At 54.7% G+C, this 19,273-nt stretch overlaps 1 long non-coding RNA gene across 1 annotated transcript; it reads left to right on the top strand.

Annotated features, from left to right (window-relative positions):
- The first annotated feature begins 2,135 nt into the window (after positions 1-2,135).
- Positions 2,136-17,427, top strand: LOC117797169. The gene is made up of 3 exons (XR_004622093.1): positions 2,136-2,765; positions 14,488-14,613; positions 16,394-17,427. It is a non-coding gene; the product is annotated as an uncharacterized LOC117797169 (long non-coding RNA).
- The last annotated feature ends 1,846 nt before the right edge of the window (positions 17,428-19,273 follow it).

The raw sequence follows: 19,273 nt of genomic DNA, 5'->3' as shown, positions 1-19,273 counted from the left end.
ATCAGATGAGGATGGGGAAGGAGACAGAAAGAGGCAGCGGTGGCAGAGATGGGCACTAGGAGGCAGGGACCGAGGACTCCTGAGAGGGACAGAGGCAGAAAGGCCAGATCAAGAGGAGGCCAGGATCCCTGCACAGGAGTCAGAGACAGAGAGGCCCAGCAAACAGGCAGAAGGCAAGGATGATGTCCTGCCACACATACCCTGTTTTCCCCTCCTCCTCTTGGCCACCAGTGTCCTCTGCTGGTGGGGGCTCAGACACAGTTTGGAGATGGAGTTCACCCACATTAAAAAAAAAAAAGTGAGAGAGGTGGGGAGGGACCCTCCAGGATTAAGAAAATATCATGGGGTAAGAAGAAGCATTAGAATCCCATTCCATCTTCCTCATATCTCCCAGCTAACCCCCTCATCCCAGGTTCCTGCTTTAGGCTTGCCTATTCCATGCTGTTTGAATGCTGTTCCTCTCACCCAGAATATACTTTGTGAGCCCCTCCCAGCCTGATAAAAATTCTACCAAAAGTCTGCTCAAAGGCTTGACTACCCTTCACCTTGAAGCCTTCCTCACTTAGGCCCCCGGTACCCTCCACACTCCTCTCTCATGGTTGAGCACAGAGTTCATGCCTGGTGTGTAAGCTATGCTTACTGAGATCCTTACTGCACCAGAGTGGGTTTTTTCTTTTTATGTATATCTTCCTTCCTAACTGGCATTTCCTCACCGATTAGGACTTGTAGTCATCTTTGATCTTGCCTCTCCCTGAGAAGGATCTCCAAATTTACTTGCCAAATGGATGACAAGTCACAGCACCCACCCCACTCCATCGTCCCCTCTCTGGAACAGATATCCTGTGTGAGCCCCTCAAGGTCCCAAAAGAAATGAGCCCAAAGGTGCCAGCCATGCCTCCCAGTCCCAGGTGACATCATACTCCAGGGTCAGACACCCCAAGAAGCCAGTGTGGTTGCAACAAGCTTGGCTTGAGCAGGCTTCTTGGAAGTCCACTGCACCCCAATCTCCCCCAGATCCTGTGCCACAGGGCTTCATACATGGAGCCCTTTGCTCGTTTAGACAGCTCTTTCCCCAAGGCAGTAGCCCCACTTTTTAATGCTTGTGATGGGCTCTGGGAAGGAGGGTGTTAGGTCCTGGGGTTAGGAAGAAGCGTCCTTCATACACCCTTGGGGCCCCAAACCCATGTCCAGGCCTACAAATGCTGGGTGGAGGGGGCCCCTCACCTGAGCAGAACACACTCAAGGCCTCACTTGAGCAGGAAGCAAGCCTTGAAGGCAGGAAATCTAGAGGGCTGAGATGAGCTCCAAGGCAGAGGTGAGACTTCTGGGGACCCCTGAGGGGTCCTTGGGACTCTGGGAGCTGGCTTTCTCTTATACCTCTCCAAGCTAGAGTCTTCAGCTTTCAGTGCCCTCTGAATCCATGAGACTCTGTTTTCCATTTTCCCTCTCCTTTATCGACAAGGACCACCCCCACCCCAACTCTGCCATCATGATGTAGCCCTCCCCACACCAGGAAGCCGTCTTCCCCCCGTGGCTCAGCTGAGGGTGAGATAATCCCGAACCACAAGAAATGTCTTCCTTCTTTTGAACCACAATAGGGGCTCTTGGTTTTGGGGTGAGTATGTGTGTGTATGTGTTTGGGTGAGCATGGAGGAGGCACTCCTAAGCCCATAACCACTTTTCTTGGGAGAAGTTTTGTAGTTGTTATGCAGAGAGCTCTAGAACCTGCTTTCCCTTAACCTTACCTGGGTTAGTGGTCTAAGTGCAGCGGCATATGGAATTTATCTCTGCAGATATTCCTCAGCCTCTGGGGCAGAGGGGCCTAGGGTTCAGAAAAGAGGAGGTGATGGAGAAGATTGAGAATAGGAGGGAGGAGGGACATCCAGGGTAAGGAGGTAACCTGCACAAAAGCTTGCAGGGGCAATGGCAGAAGGGTTGGCATGAACACTTGGGCGTGGTGAAAGAAAGAAAGAAACCCAGAGATCCGTTCACAGAAATCCCCCAGAAAGGGCTCTCTTTACTGACAACCTTGGGCAAGTGACAGTAAGCTCCTGGAGCCTCAGTATCTTCCCCTGGAAAGTGGGTACAATATCCGGGGATAAGGTGACCCATAGACACTCTCAAGCACTGGGACTACCGCTTTTATTTGCAAATGTACTTTCTCATCACTCAAAACAAAAACAAAGTGGTGAGGATATGAATACCTGTCTCCTAGGCTTGTGGTAGGGGTTAGAATGAGACCAGTTGTGAAGCAGGGCCTGGCACAGACTAGGTGCTCAATGCAATACAGCAATAATACATTACATGTAAGACAATATTACATTACAAATAATACACTATTATTTACTCTTTTCTGAGCCCCAATTCTCCTGCCAACTTGAGAATCTGGGCTCTCTTTCAGCATCTGTTTAAGAAATCCGTTCCTCCCACGTGTGTGGTTCCCGCTCCCTGCCGCAGACAGCAGCCATCACTGGGTGGAGCAGGGCAGAGGCTCCCCCGCCCATTACTCAGGGTTTCCAAGGCCTCGGCAAGGACTCCCTCCTCCTCCTCCTCCTCCTCCTCCTCTCCAGGCCGCTCCCAGCTCCTGAGGGACAGGAAGTGTGTGTGTTTGGAAAGGGAGGGAGTCTTCCCCCAGTGGTTGTGCCCACAGTCAGCATCCCAGAGCCAGGCCCTGGGGCTCTCTGCTGTCCATACTGGGCACCAGCACCAGCCGCCTTCTCTTCCTCGCCCTAGGGGGGTTCTTGATGGAAAGGCAGTCAGGCAAGGTATGTGTCAGCCCAGGCTCTAGCACAAACTTGCTGTGTGATCTTGGGCAAGTCCCTTCTCTCTGAGCCGCAGTTTGCTCCTGTGGTTAAGAGAGGGAGGGAGGGAGAGAGAGAGAGAGAGAAAGAGAGTGAGAGAACGAATTATGAAGTATGCTTCCATGATTTGATGATGTAAGTTATTCGGTTGAGAGAAGGGAAGGGGAAGTTAAGGAAACCTGGGAGTTGTAGCCTGTACAGCCCAGGCGCTGGTCTTCAAGGCACAGCGACTGCGGGCTGGGGGTGGGTGATCTGAGTAACTCACCCCAATTACCCAGGTCATCACGGGGATGGAGACCCGGTTTGACCACCTCCCAGACTCAGAGAACACATCCTTCGGCTTTTCTTCTCTGGTTCCAGCCCGGCCTCTTCCAGGGGCTTTAACCCTGTTTACAGAAATGGGAATTTGCATGATGAAAATAACCCCAGCCGGACTGAGATTTTACTGCGCTTGGCAAGGGGCTCGGAAAAAGCGGCTGCATAGCCAATTACTGGAATTTTTAAACACAAATAATATTTTATGGGATCAGTGGGCTGGCGCGGGGCCGCCGCACNGAGGCCGGGCCGGGGTGGGGTGCGCTGGGCGGCCCGGCTCACCTGCAGCGCCGCGCCTGGAAGCGTTTAGCGCGAGAGGGCGCGCCCTGCGCTAGTTTCCCCGCCCGGCGGCCGCCCGCTGGGCCTGGCCCGCGCTCCGCGCCCTTGGCATGGCCGTGGCCGCCGCGCCGCCTCCGGAAGGCCGGCTTCCCGGAATGGCCGGAGGGCGGCGGGGAATCCGCGCCGAGGCCCTGGAGCCACCCCTCGCCTTCCCTCTCCCGCCCGAGCCTCGCGGGCGCGCTGGAGGCAGACTCCGGAGCCGCGGGCTGTGCCGGAGAGGCCAATGCAGGTCGAGGGGCACAGCCAAGGGTACGGGACATCCCCACGGTCCCGCCAGTGATCCCCATTCCCGCGCGCCCCGAGACCGCCGGGCCGGGCGAGGGATCCAGGAGGCTGGCCGTCCTGGCCAGCGCGCACTGCGCGGCCTGGGTCTGGTTCTCCGCAGCCGGGCCGCCCTCCCCCGCCGCGCGCCCAGCCCCAGCACGCACAGGGTTAAGCAGGAGCAGGTGTGTAGCCAGATGCCGCTGACCACCCCCTCCCCCGCAGCCCCGTCGGCCGCCTCCTCCTCCGCCCACCCGCTCAGAGCCAAACAGTCCCAAATAAAAGTGCTATTGTTGCCTTTCCCCACCCCCGTCGCTGCCCCGCCACCTGGAGCGGAGCCCGGTCCCCTCTTCACCTGCCCCGGGGCCGGTCAGGGGGGAGGGGAAGTGGGGCCTCCTAGCGGGGACTTCCGCTCCCCCGGGCCCCCAGCTTCCCCTCCCCCAGTGCCCCTAGCGCTGACCCCTGGGCCATTGGCGGGGACCGTGGCTGGGGTGGGTGGGGGCTCCTTTCTGGCTTGGGAGCTGGGTTCTGGCCTCCCCTCGCTCCTCCCTCTAGCTCTCATCCTTGCCAACCAGACAAGCGGCAGGGTGTACAAAGCTGGGGGACAGTAGGCCCTGTGCTCTCAAGCCCAGTACAGGGAGGGCCAGGCTCGGCTCGGCAATTGGCAGCTGCTGTCTTCATTAAAAAATTATTTGTCCCTCAACAAGACACGGAAGGCAGGGTAAGAGTGATGACTCCCTTCTCACAGACCAAGAAAGGGAGGTGCGGAGAGATGAGGTGTCTAGCCCCAAATCACGAGGTTGGCAAACGTTGGGGCTTCGCACAGGACCCAAGTCTGTCGAGTCTCCTGGCACCGCGGGTGCTCGTTTGATGGACAAGGGATGGGGGACCCCAGAGACTGGCGACCTGGCACCGCCTCAGACTCACTGTAGGTCCTCCAACAAGTTGCCCCACCCTGGTTTCCTAGTTCTTAAATCCACCGAGGTGGGCTAGCGTGATTCCTGATTTCTCTTGGAACCCAAGGGGCTGATTGACCCCCGAAAGTCTGGAGGTCCGGGGTGGGACCCCACGAGGAAGCGAGGCAGCCGGGGCCTGTGCAGAGGGAAGGAAATGTTTCCCTTTCGCTCCCCATCTCCGCCGGCCTTTCCCTCCCTGCCTCCATCCCTCCCTGCTGGCCCCCGGGAGGCTGAACTGCGAGGTTAAATAAATATCTGACGGTGGCTCAAGGAAACGAGTCAAGACCGTTGCTGAGAGAAGAAACCCAGACCTCAGTGCAGATCCGCCCCCGAGTCCGATCAGCCCCTGCCCCGCCCCCGAAGCGTGCGTGCCGAGCCCCGAGCCCCCTCGGGCCTCACCCAAGTTCCCCTGGATAGCCAGCCCCCTCCGGTGCGGCCCGGGTCCCCGGACCTCCTCCCCCTCCGGCGTGGGGGCAGCTGGAGCTGGGGGCGTGCGCGCAGGGTTACCGTATTTCCCTTCTGTGCGCCCTGGGTTTGGAGCGCAGGTATTTAACTCCTCCAACCCGCCCGAGAGTCCTCTCCACTCTGTGGAAAGAGCCCAGATAGGAATCCAGAGATTTCGGATTTTTTGTTCTCTTAGCTCTACCGCAATCTCTCTCTTGACCTTCAGACCTGTAAATCCTGTTTCCGATTTCCACCTGACCGTCCAGCGGGCATCTCAAATTCAACTTGTCCAGCTGGGAAATTCTGATCTTTTCCCCCACACCTGTTACTGTCCGTCTTTGCCATCTCAGAAAGGGGCAACCTCATCTTTCCAGTTGCTGGGGAAGAAAATCTCGGAGTTATTCTCAACTCCTCTCTTTTTCTGTCATCATTCATCTGAATGCCTTAGCAAATCTTGTTTACATTGCCTTTGAAATCTGTCCAGAATCTGCTTCTCTTCACCACGCCCTCCGCTTCCCCCATGGTTCCAAGCCACCATCTTCTCTTCCCTGGAATTTTGCAACACCTCCTAACTTGTTCCCCTGCATCCTTTGTCCCCCTCAGTCTGTTGGCAACAGAGCAGCCAAGGTTATCCTTTTAAAGCCAAAGTCAGATCACATGCCTCTTCTGCTCCAAGTCTTCTAAGGGCTGCACATCTCACTCAGAGAAAAAGGTCCTTACAAGACCCTCCAGGATCTGATCACCTCTCTGTGCTTCCTTCCCATCCCTCTGCCATCACTCCACTCCAGGGGCTCTGGCCTCCTCACTGTTCCACAAGCAGGACAGCACACTTCTGCCCCAGGGCCTTGGCATTTGCCATCCCCTCTGCCTGAACCTCTCTTTCCCTAGATTCCTACAACGCTTCCTCTGTCATTTTGCTACGGTTTTCTCTGACCCTCCCTCCAATACACACAGACTTCTCATCTCCCTTCTCCTGCTTTTCTCAGTAGCATTTATAAATCTTTTTTTTTTTTTAAGATTTTATTTATTTATTCGACAGAGATAGAGACAGCCAGCGAGAGAGGGAACACAAGGCAGGGGGAGTGGGAGAGGAAGAAGCAGGCTCATAGCAGAAGAGCCTGATGTGGGGCTCGATCCCGTAACGCCAGGATCACGCCCTGAGCCGAAGGCAGATGCTTAGCCGCTGTGCCACCCAGGCGCCCCCTCAGTAGCATTTATAACCATGTAACATGTTACCTATTCACCTTCTGATTTGTCTTTCTCTTCCCACCACACTGTAGATGCTATGAAAGCAGAGGCTTTTAAAAGCAGTCTCGGTCCTAGATCAGGGCCTCACACGCAGCAAGCACTCAGTCAGTATTTGCTCAATGAATGAGTAAATGATATGAACTAGTCCCCTTCCCTCCCGGGGCCCAACTTGTCTACCTGCACAGGTGAGTTGGATCCAGTGAAAGTCTCCCTGTGCTTTGAGAGTCCCATGGCTCCTTCTAAACCTGACCTGCTAAATGTTCCATCCTAGGCCTTCTATAACGTCACCTGGTGGGGTGGGGAGAGTAAGGGTGGGGAGTGCAGGCCAGGTTTTGTGGAAGAGGAGACCTGAGGCTAGGCTTGCTTGCAGGAAAGTGGTCAATAGGAAGGGGTGGGAGAGGAGCCCCCTCCTTCACTGAAGGGGCTGCTCTCTTCCTCTCACTCCCACGGGTCATCTCTGACCAGAAGGCCTTTGATCACCTGGAGAAGCTGAGCCTGGAGGAAGCTGGCTGTAAAAAATATCCCCATAAGGTGTGGAGAGCTGGTGGTTTAGAGGGGCTGGCTGAAGGCAGCCTGAGGATTTCCAGAAATATGGAATTGTTACCTTTCCCAATACTCGAAGGATCAGGAAAGATAAGAGGGGTGGGGAACGCTAATCAATCATTCATTTGTTCAGGCTGCATATGCTGAAAATGCCTTTTCATAAAGGTCCCCAAGGTAGAGGCACAGTGACTCCTAATGCAGTAGAGGGGACAAGAGGATAGTGCCCAAGATGAGGGTTTGACGGCTGACATGAGTTTCTGGTAGGCACTGGGAGTCCAAGATGAATAAGACTCAGTTCCCACTGTGGAGAAGCTCAGACTCCTATCTGACCATTTTTAAACAACTATTGATTGTTGATCCCACCTCTTCCCACAGTGGGAGGGGATGAAAAGGCTTCCTGGAGGAGGTGACATAGCTGAGCCAGACTAGAAAGATAAAGAAAGGAGGCCGGGGCTCTTGGCATGACCACAGGGCCAGCACTTCCCAATCATGGAAGTAATGTGGGAGGGTGTAGACATTATGGTTTGGGATGGTTAGAGCGGAACTTAGGTGTCAGCTAGCTCCGTGCCTGGGCTGACCAATGTAAGGCAGAGAAGGCTTACCCCAGGGAGGCTGCACCCTAGTTCAGAGGGCCTACCATTCATTTAAGAAGCATTCCCAAAGGTCCCTTGTGTGCCTGGCCTGGGCCAAGGCCCTGGAGGAGGCGGAGATATGCACAGTGAGACCTGGGCCAGTGGTTAGGAGACTTGGACCATCAATGGCTCTGGTACATGTCGGCCGTGTAAGCCTGGGTAAGCCTCCAATCTCTCTGAGCCTCAGTTCTCCCAACTGTAGAGGTGATAGATAATTCCATCTGCCTGGCGTGACTCATGGACTAGACCAATGGTCAAATGAAATAATTCCACCATATGCACTTAAAAGTGTATGCGAGGACGCAAAAATACCATAAACCAAGATCTCAGTCCTTCAAGAGCTTAGAGAATGGTCTCTGTAGCTTACAGCCCCATTCTTAGGCCCCTCAACCTTCTATTTAAATCTCAGCCCTGGGGCCCCTTGGGACTGGCTGGCTGCCTCCCTAGACTTACACTTGAGTTGGCTTCCCTCCTGACCCCAGACATCAAATGTAGGCTCCCCCTCGTGGCACTTCCTGGAATAACAGGTGTCCCAGCAAGAAGAGATGGGGCTGGGTGGACCACAAAAAGGGAGCAGGAAGAGGCTAGAAGAGGAAAAATATGAAGACCCGAGAAAGGAACAGGAGAAATCTGCCAAGGAAGTAAACCCTAAAACAGAATATTAGGCTAGAAGGGACCTGAGACCTCGTCCCACACCCCATTTTACAGATGAGAAAACTGAGGTTTAGGGAAAGGGAATTTAGAGGCAGGACCATGACTTGGGTGTCCGTATACTCCTCTGCCGGTGGTCGTTCCATACACCGAGTGTCATGTGTACGTATACACCCCAGTGAGCAGACGCCATAGATTGCCAATTCCCTTGGCATCTGGCAGGGTCCCCCTCTGACTATGTAGCAATCTCTCCCAGGGCAAACGTTCTTAAATGCCGGTACGACCCCAGAGCTCATCTATTCTGGGTCCAGAAATCAGAGATAGACAACTCACTAGAATCTTTCTCTTCTTACTGGGGTATGGGGACAGGAAAGAGCATGGGGACACACTGAATCCACAACTAAATGACCACCTCAGCCAGAGGGGCCTGTGTGTGTGAGTGTGTGTGTGTTACAGTTGCAAGTATGGAGTGCTTTATCCAAAGTTTTTTGTAACCTTCATCTTCTAATTTAGTCCTTGCTGCTATTGTTAGCCCACTTCAGAGATGAGAACAATGAGTCACTGAAGGGCCCAAGTGGTTTGCCAAGGTCAAGAAGAACATTAGGGAGCAATGAATGTTGAGCATGCAGAAAGCACTGATAGGTGCCGTTACTTGCCTGTGAGACTGCTTTGTTTTTATTGAGCTGAGCTGAGGAGGAATTCTTCCCAACCTGCGGTCCCCTACTACTGCAGGGGAGACTTCTCCTGCCTCCCCTGGATCCTGGCAGCCTGGAGGGACCTCTAGCTCTGTGTTTGAAGTAAGGGTGAGGAGGGCGATGGGCACAGAGAATGCAGCAGAGGAAGGGGGCTGCTTGCCTGCATTGAGCTGAGAGGCTTGCAAGTAGCGTTCCCACTGGTGGTGGAGGGGCAGCCGGGATTTCTGATTCCCTTAGGGGTTGGAAAGCAAAAGGGAGCTCGAGGACCACTGTGAAAATGTACTGATGTTGTCCAGGAGCCAGGAGAAGAAGCTGTTGCCTTGCCCATTGCTACATCAGCAGAATGCTGGGTGCTCAGTGGATGGAGCACAGTGGATTCGGGGTTCAGGAGCTTCTATGTCCCTGCGCAGTGTGAGGCAGTGGTTGGAAACATAGGCTTTAGAGCTAGTCTGCCTGGGTTCACACGCCAGCTTCTAAATGAATATATCTGTGGCCTCCATTTCCCCTCTCTGAGCCTCAGTTATCTTACCGGCACACTGAGAATAATTGCATCACCTGAAAGACAGGTGGAAGCAGTAAATGAATGTAAAGTACTTAGGAAAATGCCTGGCACATAGTAGGTGCTCAAGAAACACAATCTGTTGGGGCGCTTGGGTGGCACAGCGGTTAAGCGTCTGCCTTCGGCTCAGGGCGTGATCCCGGCGTTATGGGATCGAGCCCCACATCAGGCTCCTCCACTGTAAGCCTGCTTCTTCCTCTCCCACTCCCCCTGCTTGTGTTCCCTCTCTCGCTGGCTGTCTCTATCTCTGTCAAATAAATAAATAAAATCTTTAAAAAAAAAAAAAGAAAAGAAACACAATCTGCGATTCAGAAAGACCCAACTGTATTACAAGATCACCACCTGTACAGTGAAAGGAGCTGGGTTAAGTGAGGATTTCTGACAGTAGGGGTCATAGCTCTCTGGGGAAGGTTTTTGTTCTTGTTTTTCCCAGGAGGGGCAAAACTATAGAAAATAAAATTTGGAAAATATTCTGTGGGATGGCTTGCAGGAGATTTGAATGCTTCCCCGAGGAGTATGAGTTTACGGGGTTGATTCACAGGACCAGAACGTTCCCCAAAGATCCCTGGCTCTGACATTATTCTGTGACTCTGGAGTTACCTTCTCAGTCTGGAGGGTGTGAAGTTCAGGGAAGCATCATCCCGGATAACTGGGGACCCCGAGCCCAAACCTTGCAGCGTAAGCTTGAGTGCCCAGGAGGGTATCTGCGGTTCCTGGATTGTCCTGTATCCAGCCTGTCCCTGAGTAGGGGTGTGTGTGTGTGTGTGTGTGTGTGTGTGTGGATTTAGACGGAGGAGGAAAGACAGGCTTTCATGGGAGAAAGGGCAGGCAGGGAAAGCTCCTTGCCCATCATGTTTACTGAACTGCACTGAATTATGACTAAATGCCAAGATCTGGCTTCAGGCAATTGCCTAAATCATTTAGGGGTTGACAGAGGAAGGAGGGAGGGGACATGGGGCGCTTGGGGGAGAATGTTCTTGCAATTCTTCAGTCTGAGGTACATTAAGGAGCCATAAGCCATGTCGAGAGCTTGAATTACATTAGAGAGATTATCCTGTTACAGTTCATAATCCTGGATAATATACCGTCTTGGAGCACACCTGCCCATGATAAATCTCACCCTGTAATGGCCTGACCCTGGGGACCCAGGGAGGCTGGGGCAGCTGGCAGGGGCTGCGGGCGTGGGTACAGACTCGGCAGAGGCAGCTGTGAGTCCTGACTCACCGTCGCACCCCCTGCCCCTGCCGCAGCCCGGACGGGGCCTGCTGTAGCTGGGAGCTTCAGACTCCACCGCCTCTTTTCAAAGTGCTGGGCTCGCGAGGGCCCCTCCAGTCCTCGCTCCTCCCTCGGGATCCCACGTCCTGCTCCGGTGGGGACAGACCATTTGCATCCCTGTCTCTAGGTTCTCCTCTCCCTGAATACCTTCCCCTTAATCTCTCCAAGCCCAGCTGGCACTTCATGGTCCAGGGAGACGTCTCCAAGAACACATACTGACATCTCCCTGAGCTCCAGCTCACGGCGCTGACCCTTGCTCATGAATGGGTGTGTCACCTGCTCCATGCGGTGTTGGCAAGGTTTTCCTGAGCTTCTGTCTCTCCAAGTGGACTGCGGGTACCACGGAAGCAGGATCCATGACTTCTGCCACACCATTCAGCACAGAAAGGGCAAGTACCTTGCCCAAGGTCATGCCACTAGTTGGTGGCAGATCCAGGATTTGGACCCCATTCTCCTGGCTCCAGAGTCTGTACTTCCAGCCCTAGGGAATGCTGTCCCTCTGACCTGAGAGCTCTGTCCTGTGTCACTTATGGGCCTGGCCTCACTTGCCATGAGCTGTCAAATCCTTACTAGGTCCTGGGGACCCCCACGAACCAAAGGGATGACTCTCTCGTGGTGGATCTCAGGGTGGGATGGACCCTGAGTCTCCCACATCTGTTCACAGCCTGATCGGGCAGCTCAGTCCACTGAACGAGCTCATGAAGCCGCCCATCGGTGTGGCTTCCCTGCCCCAGCCCTAAACCTGTCTCCTGTACAGCCTGCTGTCGTTGCGCAGCTTTGGCAAGCTTGGAGGCGTCTGGGTGCCTGCCACATGGCCCTGCTGTCTCTCTGCACGATGCCCCAAGCCCCAGCAGCCTCAGATTCTGCTTTACTTCTCCCACTGCCTTTCCCCAAATGCACATTCTATATGTACCTCTATCTGGGGATGCACAGAGGGCACTGGGGCTCTAGCTAATGCAAGCCACTCCATATGTCCTAAAAAGAAGCCACAGCTGCCCTTTATCAAGTGCTCCCTAAGTGCCAAGCCCTGGGTTATGCTTTTCACCTGCATTATTTCATGTACCCCATGCCCTCCCCGTGAGATAGCTACTCCATAACGTCTATTTTACGGATGAGAAAGCTGAGGGTTAGACGTTAAACCCCCACCCCACCCCCCGATGCCACACTGTCTTCTTATGGTGAGTGCCAGTTACCCGCACTGCCTCCCCAGCAACATATCCCCCCAGCCCACCCTTCTCCCTCCCTTTTCATCCCTGCAGATGCCTCCAGCACCTGCCCCCCCCCACCTTTCTCTTGCCAGGTTCCAGAACTCCCTGCATTCCAAGTCGGTCAGTGCTTCCTGGATTCGGGCCCTCTCCCTGCACATCATTCATCCAGGCGGGACCCCTGCAGTTTGATCAGCCACCCTGCATTCATTCCCATCACTCATTCATGGAGTTCTGGAATGTCAGAGCTAGAAGGGGCCATTCTCCCCAAGCTCTGAGTCACAACGGCCCGGGCCCTCGCCTCAGCTCCCACTCTCCACTGACAAAGCGGCATGACCCTGAGCCAGGAATCATGTGACCTCCATATCCCTCCCTCTAGTTCCTCTTCTGAGAAATGGAATAAGGAATGGAATACACACCTGTTGGTGTGTAACAAGCCACCCCCAAAGACAGTGGCTTAAAACAACTATGGGGCTCTCTTAGTGTCTGGGCTGGCTGGGCTCAGCTCAGCAGTTCTTCTGCGGCTCTCTCTTGCAATTGCGGTGGCCGGGGCTGCAGGCATCTGGAAGACTGATCCGGATGCTGGGGTGGCCACCCTCTTGCTCGTTGTGCACCCTCAGGACCTCTTCTCTCCACGTGATCCTCTCAAGCTGCACACAGCAGCTCGGAGCTCCCAGAAGTACGCAAATGGAAGCTTCCGAGCCTTCTAGAGGCATCGGCCCAGAACTGGCGCTGCCTCACTTCTGCTGCAGTATTGGTTACATTCAAGGGGACGGGGAATAAACCCAACCTCTTTCTTCATGGGGGAATGGCAAAGAATGTAAGCTACCACACACTTCATGACTTTGAGCCAGAAAAGTGCTTAATTTTTCTAATTTCCCATCTGCAAAGTGTAACCACATCGACCCAAGGAAGGTACTCGGAACAGTGCCAGGCACACAGGCAGCGCTCACTACATGTTAGCTGGTGCTATTTTTATTTCTAACCCTAGGCCTAGCGTTGTGCCGGGTAACTGGTGAGAGGGGGTGCGGGGCTACACGAGTAATGGCAAAAACAGTTTATACTCCTGATAATAAATAATCTAGTTCATGAGATAAAATTAACACATGCAGAGATCAAAGTCCTAATTCAAGGTATTGTGTAATTAAGGAGCCCATGAGAGGTACAGATAACATACTGGAGGAAGTTGGAGGGCAAAGAGATTGGATGGGGGGGTTGGGTGGCCAGTGGAGACTTTGAGGAGAGAGAGAGGGGCCACCTCTGAGGGGCAGGATGGGCCCCAAACTCCCTGTTTTCAAATCCTAGCTCTGCCACTTTCGGGATGTGTCTATGTGATCTTTGCAAGATGCTTAACCTCTCTTGGCCTCAGTTTCCTTTTTGTACAAGATATCTATCATAAGGCTCAAGGGAAGGGTAAATGATTTAATTCCTATAAAGGGCCTAGAACAGTGTTTGACCTGCAGTGAGGGTCGCTTCAGCGTCCTGAAAGAGAGGAGACCGGCTAGGTGGCAGGGAGGGACAGGTCTCCGGGTGGAGGGAACAGTGGCTGCATTATAAAGCAGGAGGTGTGTGCCATGCTCAGGGACAGAGAGCAAGACTTGGCTGTGCAGGGGGAGGTGCTGGGGGAGGGCAGAGGGAGCTCAGGCAGAGAGGAGGGGGAGGGGCAGAGTGCGGAGCCTTGAAACCCAGCCAGAGTAGTTTGGACTTGACCCTCCCAGGCCCACAGGAGCTATGATAGGTCTCTAACAAGGGGGGGTGGGTGTGCCATCTGGGCTGCCGTAGAAAGAGACCCCTAGCAGTGTTATACAGGTGGGTCAGAGACAGAGCGATGGCCCCACCAAACGGGCATGTCCTGAACCCTGCTGGAGGCACAGGGAGGGGGCAGCCACTGACGGAGTGTGACAGAGTGGGGAGGGAATCACTGCGGCTCTGGGGGAACCCACTGCCTCCTGCCCGTTTGGCATATCATCCCTGGGTGCTGGCTGCTGGCTGCTCTTGCTGCCTCCCTTCTGGGCCAGGCTGAAAGGCTGCATTCAGGAAGGGGCAGGGCCTCCGGGAATGGACTGGACCCCAGCTGAGCTGACCTCCCCTTGTGGACCTGGACAAAAAAAGAGCAGTTCTGGAAGGGGGCTGTGGCCCAGACCAGGCTTGCAGGCCCAAAGCAGCAGACCATGAGCCGGGACTCAGCACTGACTGGCTCTCCGTGTGTGTGTGTGTGTGTGTGTGTGTGTGTGCACGCACACGCGTGTGTGTTGGGGGGATTTGTGTGAGAGAGAGTGTGTATTTGTTTGCGTGTATGTGTGTGAGAGAGAGACTGAGTATGTGACAAAGAGGGAAGAGGGAAGACCGTATGTCTATTTTCTTGGAGAAACAGATGTCTCCTCAAGGGGTGAGAGCCGGGAAGGGAAGGAAAGTGGAGTTAGAGAACCAGGGCCACATGAAAAACAAGTGTCCCGTGTACAGGGCCCCTGTGTATGAGTCAATTTTTTGGATTTTTCTGATATCTTCCTTTTGTCTCTCTAAACCTTTCTTCTTCCAATGTTTTTCCTTCTCTCTCCACCAGGTTGGCACTCTCCTGCTCAGCCCCAGGCCCAGTATTCCCTCTGGTGTTCCTGCTACCCATCCCTTGCTCAGGCCTCTCCCATGGTCAGAGCAGCGGTGGACAGAGCAGGCCTCGGGCCTGTGCCGGGTAGGTCTCTCCATCTTGCCTCCACTGGACTGGCCTTGAGAGCACGCCCTCTCCTCAGCCCCTCCTCTGACAGACACTCGAGGAGCAGGAGCTGTGCACCAGGCGCTGGTCCAGGCCCAGGGACCCAGGGCAGGCCTTTTCTAGTATCTTCTGCACCCAGTACCCTTGCTCTGGGAAAATGGGATGGGAAGGGAACATCTGCTTAATATCGAGGCATAAATGCAGAAACAGATCTCAGGGCCTCTCCCTGGTTTGCCCTTGCACTTCCCTTGTCTGTCTCTGCTCTTTTCCCCCCACCCCTTTCTGGTGAAAAAAGTGGAGAAATTGGAGCCAGAGAGGGCTAGGCCCAAACCCCAGCTTGGCCTCATTCAAGATGTGGAATCTTCAGCAAGTGGCTCCCCCTCTCCCGTATGGCTGGGCTGCTGGGAGAATTAAATGAGCAGTGAACCCAGGTGCCTAACAAAAGCACTCTCTCTCTCTTTTTGTCTTGTTTCTTTTCTTTCATCCCCTTTCTTTCATTTATTTAAGAAAAATGTCCTGGGCCTTCACTATGCTGGAACCGTGGAGGAGAGGCGGGAGTCTGGTGTCCCCAGCAAGATTTCAGCCTCAGCCTGGCAGTCCTACCCAGGCCTCTGCCTCCATCGCTTGCGTCCCCTCTTGTTCCTTTAGGAAGTGGGGGTGCTGCAGGTCCTGCGGGGGGGGGGGACAGTTGCACCTGTGCTTTGGGCCTGGCACTGTGGTGGCGGTGGTGGCGCTGGAGCTGGGGCCGAGGCCCCAAGGGGCAGCCAGGCTCTGCCGCCCCTGACACTCCTCTTTTTCTTCGCTTCCCATCTCCCCGCCTGTGACACCCAGCTCTCTCTCCCTCTCTTCCCCTCTCCCTCCATTCCTCTCTCCCCTTCGGCTCCCCCTGCGGCTTGCCAGCTGCCAGCAGATGACATCTCCTTTCATGTTTGGGGCTGAGCACGGCTTTGAATGTTCGTTTGATTCCGTTAAGATAATAGCTGGTTCACTGTCAGATGCAGACTGATCAGTTAAAACCTTAATCACTGCCTGTCTCCTCACACGGCACTTATTTTTTAAGAGATTAATCCCCTCAGCCCTGCTCCAGCTCACATTCCGCTTGGGAAAAAGAAAGGCAAGTTTTGTGCTATCCTTGTTATTATTATTGTTATTATTGTCATCCTCATCACTGCGTATTCGCTCCTTCCCTCTGCATTCTTTCAACTCTTCCTTCCTTTCTTTTGTTCCCCCTTTGGGCTTCCAATCCTCCCGCTCACTTGTGTTCTCTGCCCTTCACACGCACACACACGCACACACACGCACCCCTATGGCTCTCCAGACGTAGCGTGAGCACCGTAGCCCCGTACGTGCCCTCCCTGCCTCCAGAGCAGCCTGGACGTGGCGGCACCCAGGCCAGGGGCAGGACATGGTCCAGGCATGTGCAGACCAGGGCAGCGAGAGAGTGCAGCGCTCTGCCCTGGACACAGCCTCATCTCTGGAGTCAAACACACCTGTCCCGCCCCTCCCTCAGAAGGTACCCGCTCTGTGGGCTTGGGGAGGAGCCTCAGTTTCCGCGTCAGTACAATGGGCATGAGAACACACTTCAGGAAGTCTGTGAAGGCTGAATACAAGAAAACAGGGAGGCCACTCACAGCAGCGCCTGGTACAGAGCAGGGACCTGGTGGGGTTCCCGTTCTTCACTCTCGCTTCTCAGATTCCATAAAAAGATACTTCCCAGAGGCTGCCGGGTCCCTCCCTGAAGACGACATGTCCTTTCTAGGTCATTTGGAAGACGCTCCTCACTTGATCACCTCTCTCTTTTAGCCGACAAGGAGATCTTGCTTCACAGTGACCCGTAAAGGGAGCTGATGTTTACAGTCCAACTTAGAATTACACAGGAAAAGTCACCAGAGACCGTCTAGTCGGACTCCTCAAAGCACATGAAGAGGCTCAGAGATGGGGTCACTTGCCCAGGGTCTCGCAGTTGGTCCCAGCAGGACTGGAACTGGGATTCAGACCTGGCTTTCACTACACCACCCAAGGAGAAGCAGCCAGTCGAGCAAGCAACCAACATTTACTTGGCATGGACTATGGGCCCTGCCCGAGGCCATTTGAGAGAACAAGCAGGCTATGCCAGACTGGGTGGGACACAGGCTGGCTCGGACCCTTTCCTGCTCCGGCCGGTGCTGCAGGCACAGGAAGGGTATCTGGAGGGGACGGTGTGTGCAGAATTGGGGATGGCAGGACTCATAGGCAGGGACTTGGAAATGCGCACCTGGGGGCCACCGGGAATCCCAGTCCAGTTCCAGCACGGCTCCTGTGCCTAGTGAGACAATCTTACAGAGGTCGGAGCGATCTGCCTGCTTTCTCTGCTGGGAACTCACAAAACAAAGCACGGGGTGGCATTTGCGGTTGACGAGACTTGTGTTGGGTGGAAGACAGAACTTTCTGACTCTGAGGCGTGGGCACAGGTGACCAGAGAAGCCTGGCATCCCCGTGGTTGGTGGCATTTCTTCCTTCCTTCGAAGCCAGGTGGGAAGAGCTTGGAGTCTGGAGCCTGACTGCCTGGCTTTGAATTACTTGCAAGCTGGATTCCTTGGGTGAGTCACTTAACCTCTCTGGGACTCAGTTTCTGCCTCTAAAATGGGAATAAAGATAGCCCTTAGCACTCAGTGCCTGGCGTAGAGTAAGTGCTATGTAAGCATTAGTCACGACTTTCAGTAAACACGTCTTATGCCCCCGAATGGGCCAGGCCCAAGCCCCAGCCCTAGGAAACAGAGTTGAACAGCACACGGTCTGCTGCCAGGATGAGCTCGGCCTAGTGGGACGGACCAGCGAAGAGTCAGTGGAGCTAGGTCCCAGAGGAAGAACCAGATGACAAATGTCCCCTCCCTGGGTGTTAACTTTTCTCATGTGTGAAATGGGGGGCTGGGACTGGAGTTCAAGGGCCCTTCTGGCTATTCTAGAAATCTGTACTGACTGACAGGGTGGGGTGCAAATGAGGATAATGGGGGGGAGTGAGGGGGATGGGGTGAAGAGGGTGGAGATTTCATGCCAACGGTGGGGGGGGAGGCGGGGATGGGAAATGGAGGCCGAGGTGGGTTCCATTCCTGCTTAGAGGCAGGTCCCTGCCAAGGACTAGGGGCTGAAACACCCTCCCCAACCCCTGCCCAGACCAGCAGGAGGCGGCCGGGGGGGTTAATGGCATGACATCCCTGCAGCAGTCAGCCCGATGGGCTTCTGATGCCTTTTCTAATTTGGTGAGGGCTGTAGATTAGCAGGCAGGGAGAAGAGAGCTTTCCTCTCGCAGGTTATTATCCTGCCAACTCCCTGGGCACCCAAGGGAGGGAGTCAGCGTGTTCCAGGAGAAAAGGAAGCAGGGCCTGGCATTCTGGATCGAGCACCCCTGGGGAGCAGGGAGAGAGCCAGGGCTGGTGCAAATAAAACGGTTGCTATTAATGGCTCTGGTGCTGGTTGAAATGGGAGCAGCAGCGTCTCTGCAGCCCCAGAGGCCGTGGCAGGAGGGAGGGGCTTCCTGGAAGTAGAGCTCAGAGGCTGAGAGTCTTTGCCTCGAAGGGACGCTGGATTTCCCTTTTCCGGAAAAAGAGGGGCAGCCTCCCTAGTGGGTCATGGGGTACCTCTGCCCCTGCTCCACTGCCCTTTAGTCTAGGGTAAGGGAGCCAGACGTCTGGCTTAATGCCCGTCCCAGCTCTTCAGGAAAAGGCCAATGCCTCTGGGTCACTGGACCACTGCCTAGAGAATTCCTTCGCACACCTGGCCCTGCTCTCCGCTCACACTGAGGGACCAGGAAGGAGGGAGAGGTTGGTTGGGGGGGGGGTTGGCCGCCTGATGGCCCTCCTGGCCAGAAAGAGCATCTGCTGAGGCCCGCCCTCAGTGACTTCAGTCCTGCACTAGACCATCCTCGTCAGGCTCGGGCTGAGCAGTGTCCGGGGACGGCAGCAGCTTGGAGGCCAAGGGTGCTGAGTCATGGTTCTCCCCTGACCCACTGACTGGCTGGGTGACCTCAGTCTGGATACCACCTCTCTCTGGGCTTCAGTTTCCCCAATACGCTGTGCACCTGAACAGGGTGTTCTCATAGTTCCTGCCGGGAGGCTGGGGCCTGGATCGATGTGTGCCTGCCTCCGAGGCCTCAGGCTCATTAGGTCCTCTGAGAACCTTCCCTATTCCAGCCACAGCAGACTGGACTTAGAGGGCAGGGGAGAGGAGACCCGGGTGGGGGTGGAGCAGTGGGGCCTGCTGGGGGAGGAATGGGGCAGCTGGACAGGAAGCCCACTGGATGAGGAGGGGTGCCAGGACCTGGGGGGCAGCCATGAGGGTCTGAGCAGTGGTGGCCTTGTGGGGCCCCCTTTGTAGACCGTTGGCTTACTTAAGTATTAGATGCCCTGAGTGAGTCCTTGTTAACAGGTCCCCACAAGACCAAATTATCGCCATAATGTTAAATACATAACAAATAAATACTAACGGCCAGAAAAGACCATCAAACAGTTGAAATGTTTTTTTTTTTTTTAAAGATTTGATTTATTTGAGAGAGAGAGCAACGGCATGAGTGGGGTGAGGGGCAGAGGGAGAAGCAGACCACAGCTGAGCAGGGAGCCCAATGGGGGCTTGATCCAGGGACTCCTCCGGGATCATGACCTGA

Source organism: Ailuropoda melanoleuca, chromosome 19, assembly GCF_002007445.2.
Source record: "Ailuropoda melanoleuca isolate Jingjing chromosome 19, ASM200744v2, whole genome shotgun sequence".
NCBI classification, from domain to species: domain Eukaryota; kingdom Metazoa; phylum Chordata; class Mammalia; order Carnivora; family Ursidae; genus Ailuropoda; species Ailuropoda melanoleuca.
This window is presented reverse-complemented; position numbering and strand designations above follow the sequence as displayed.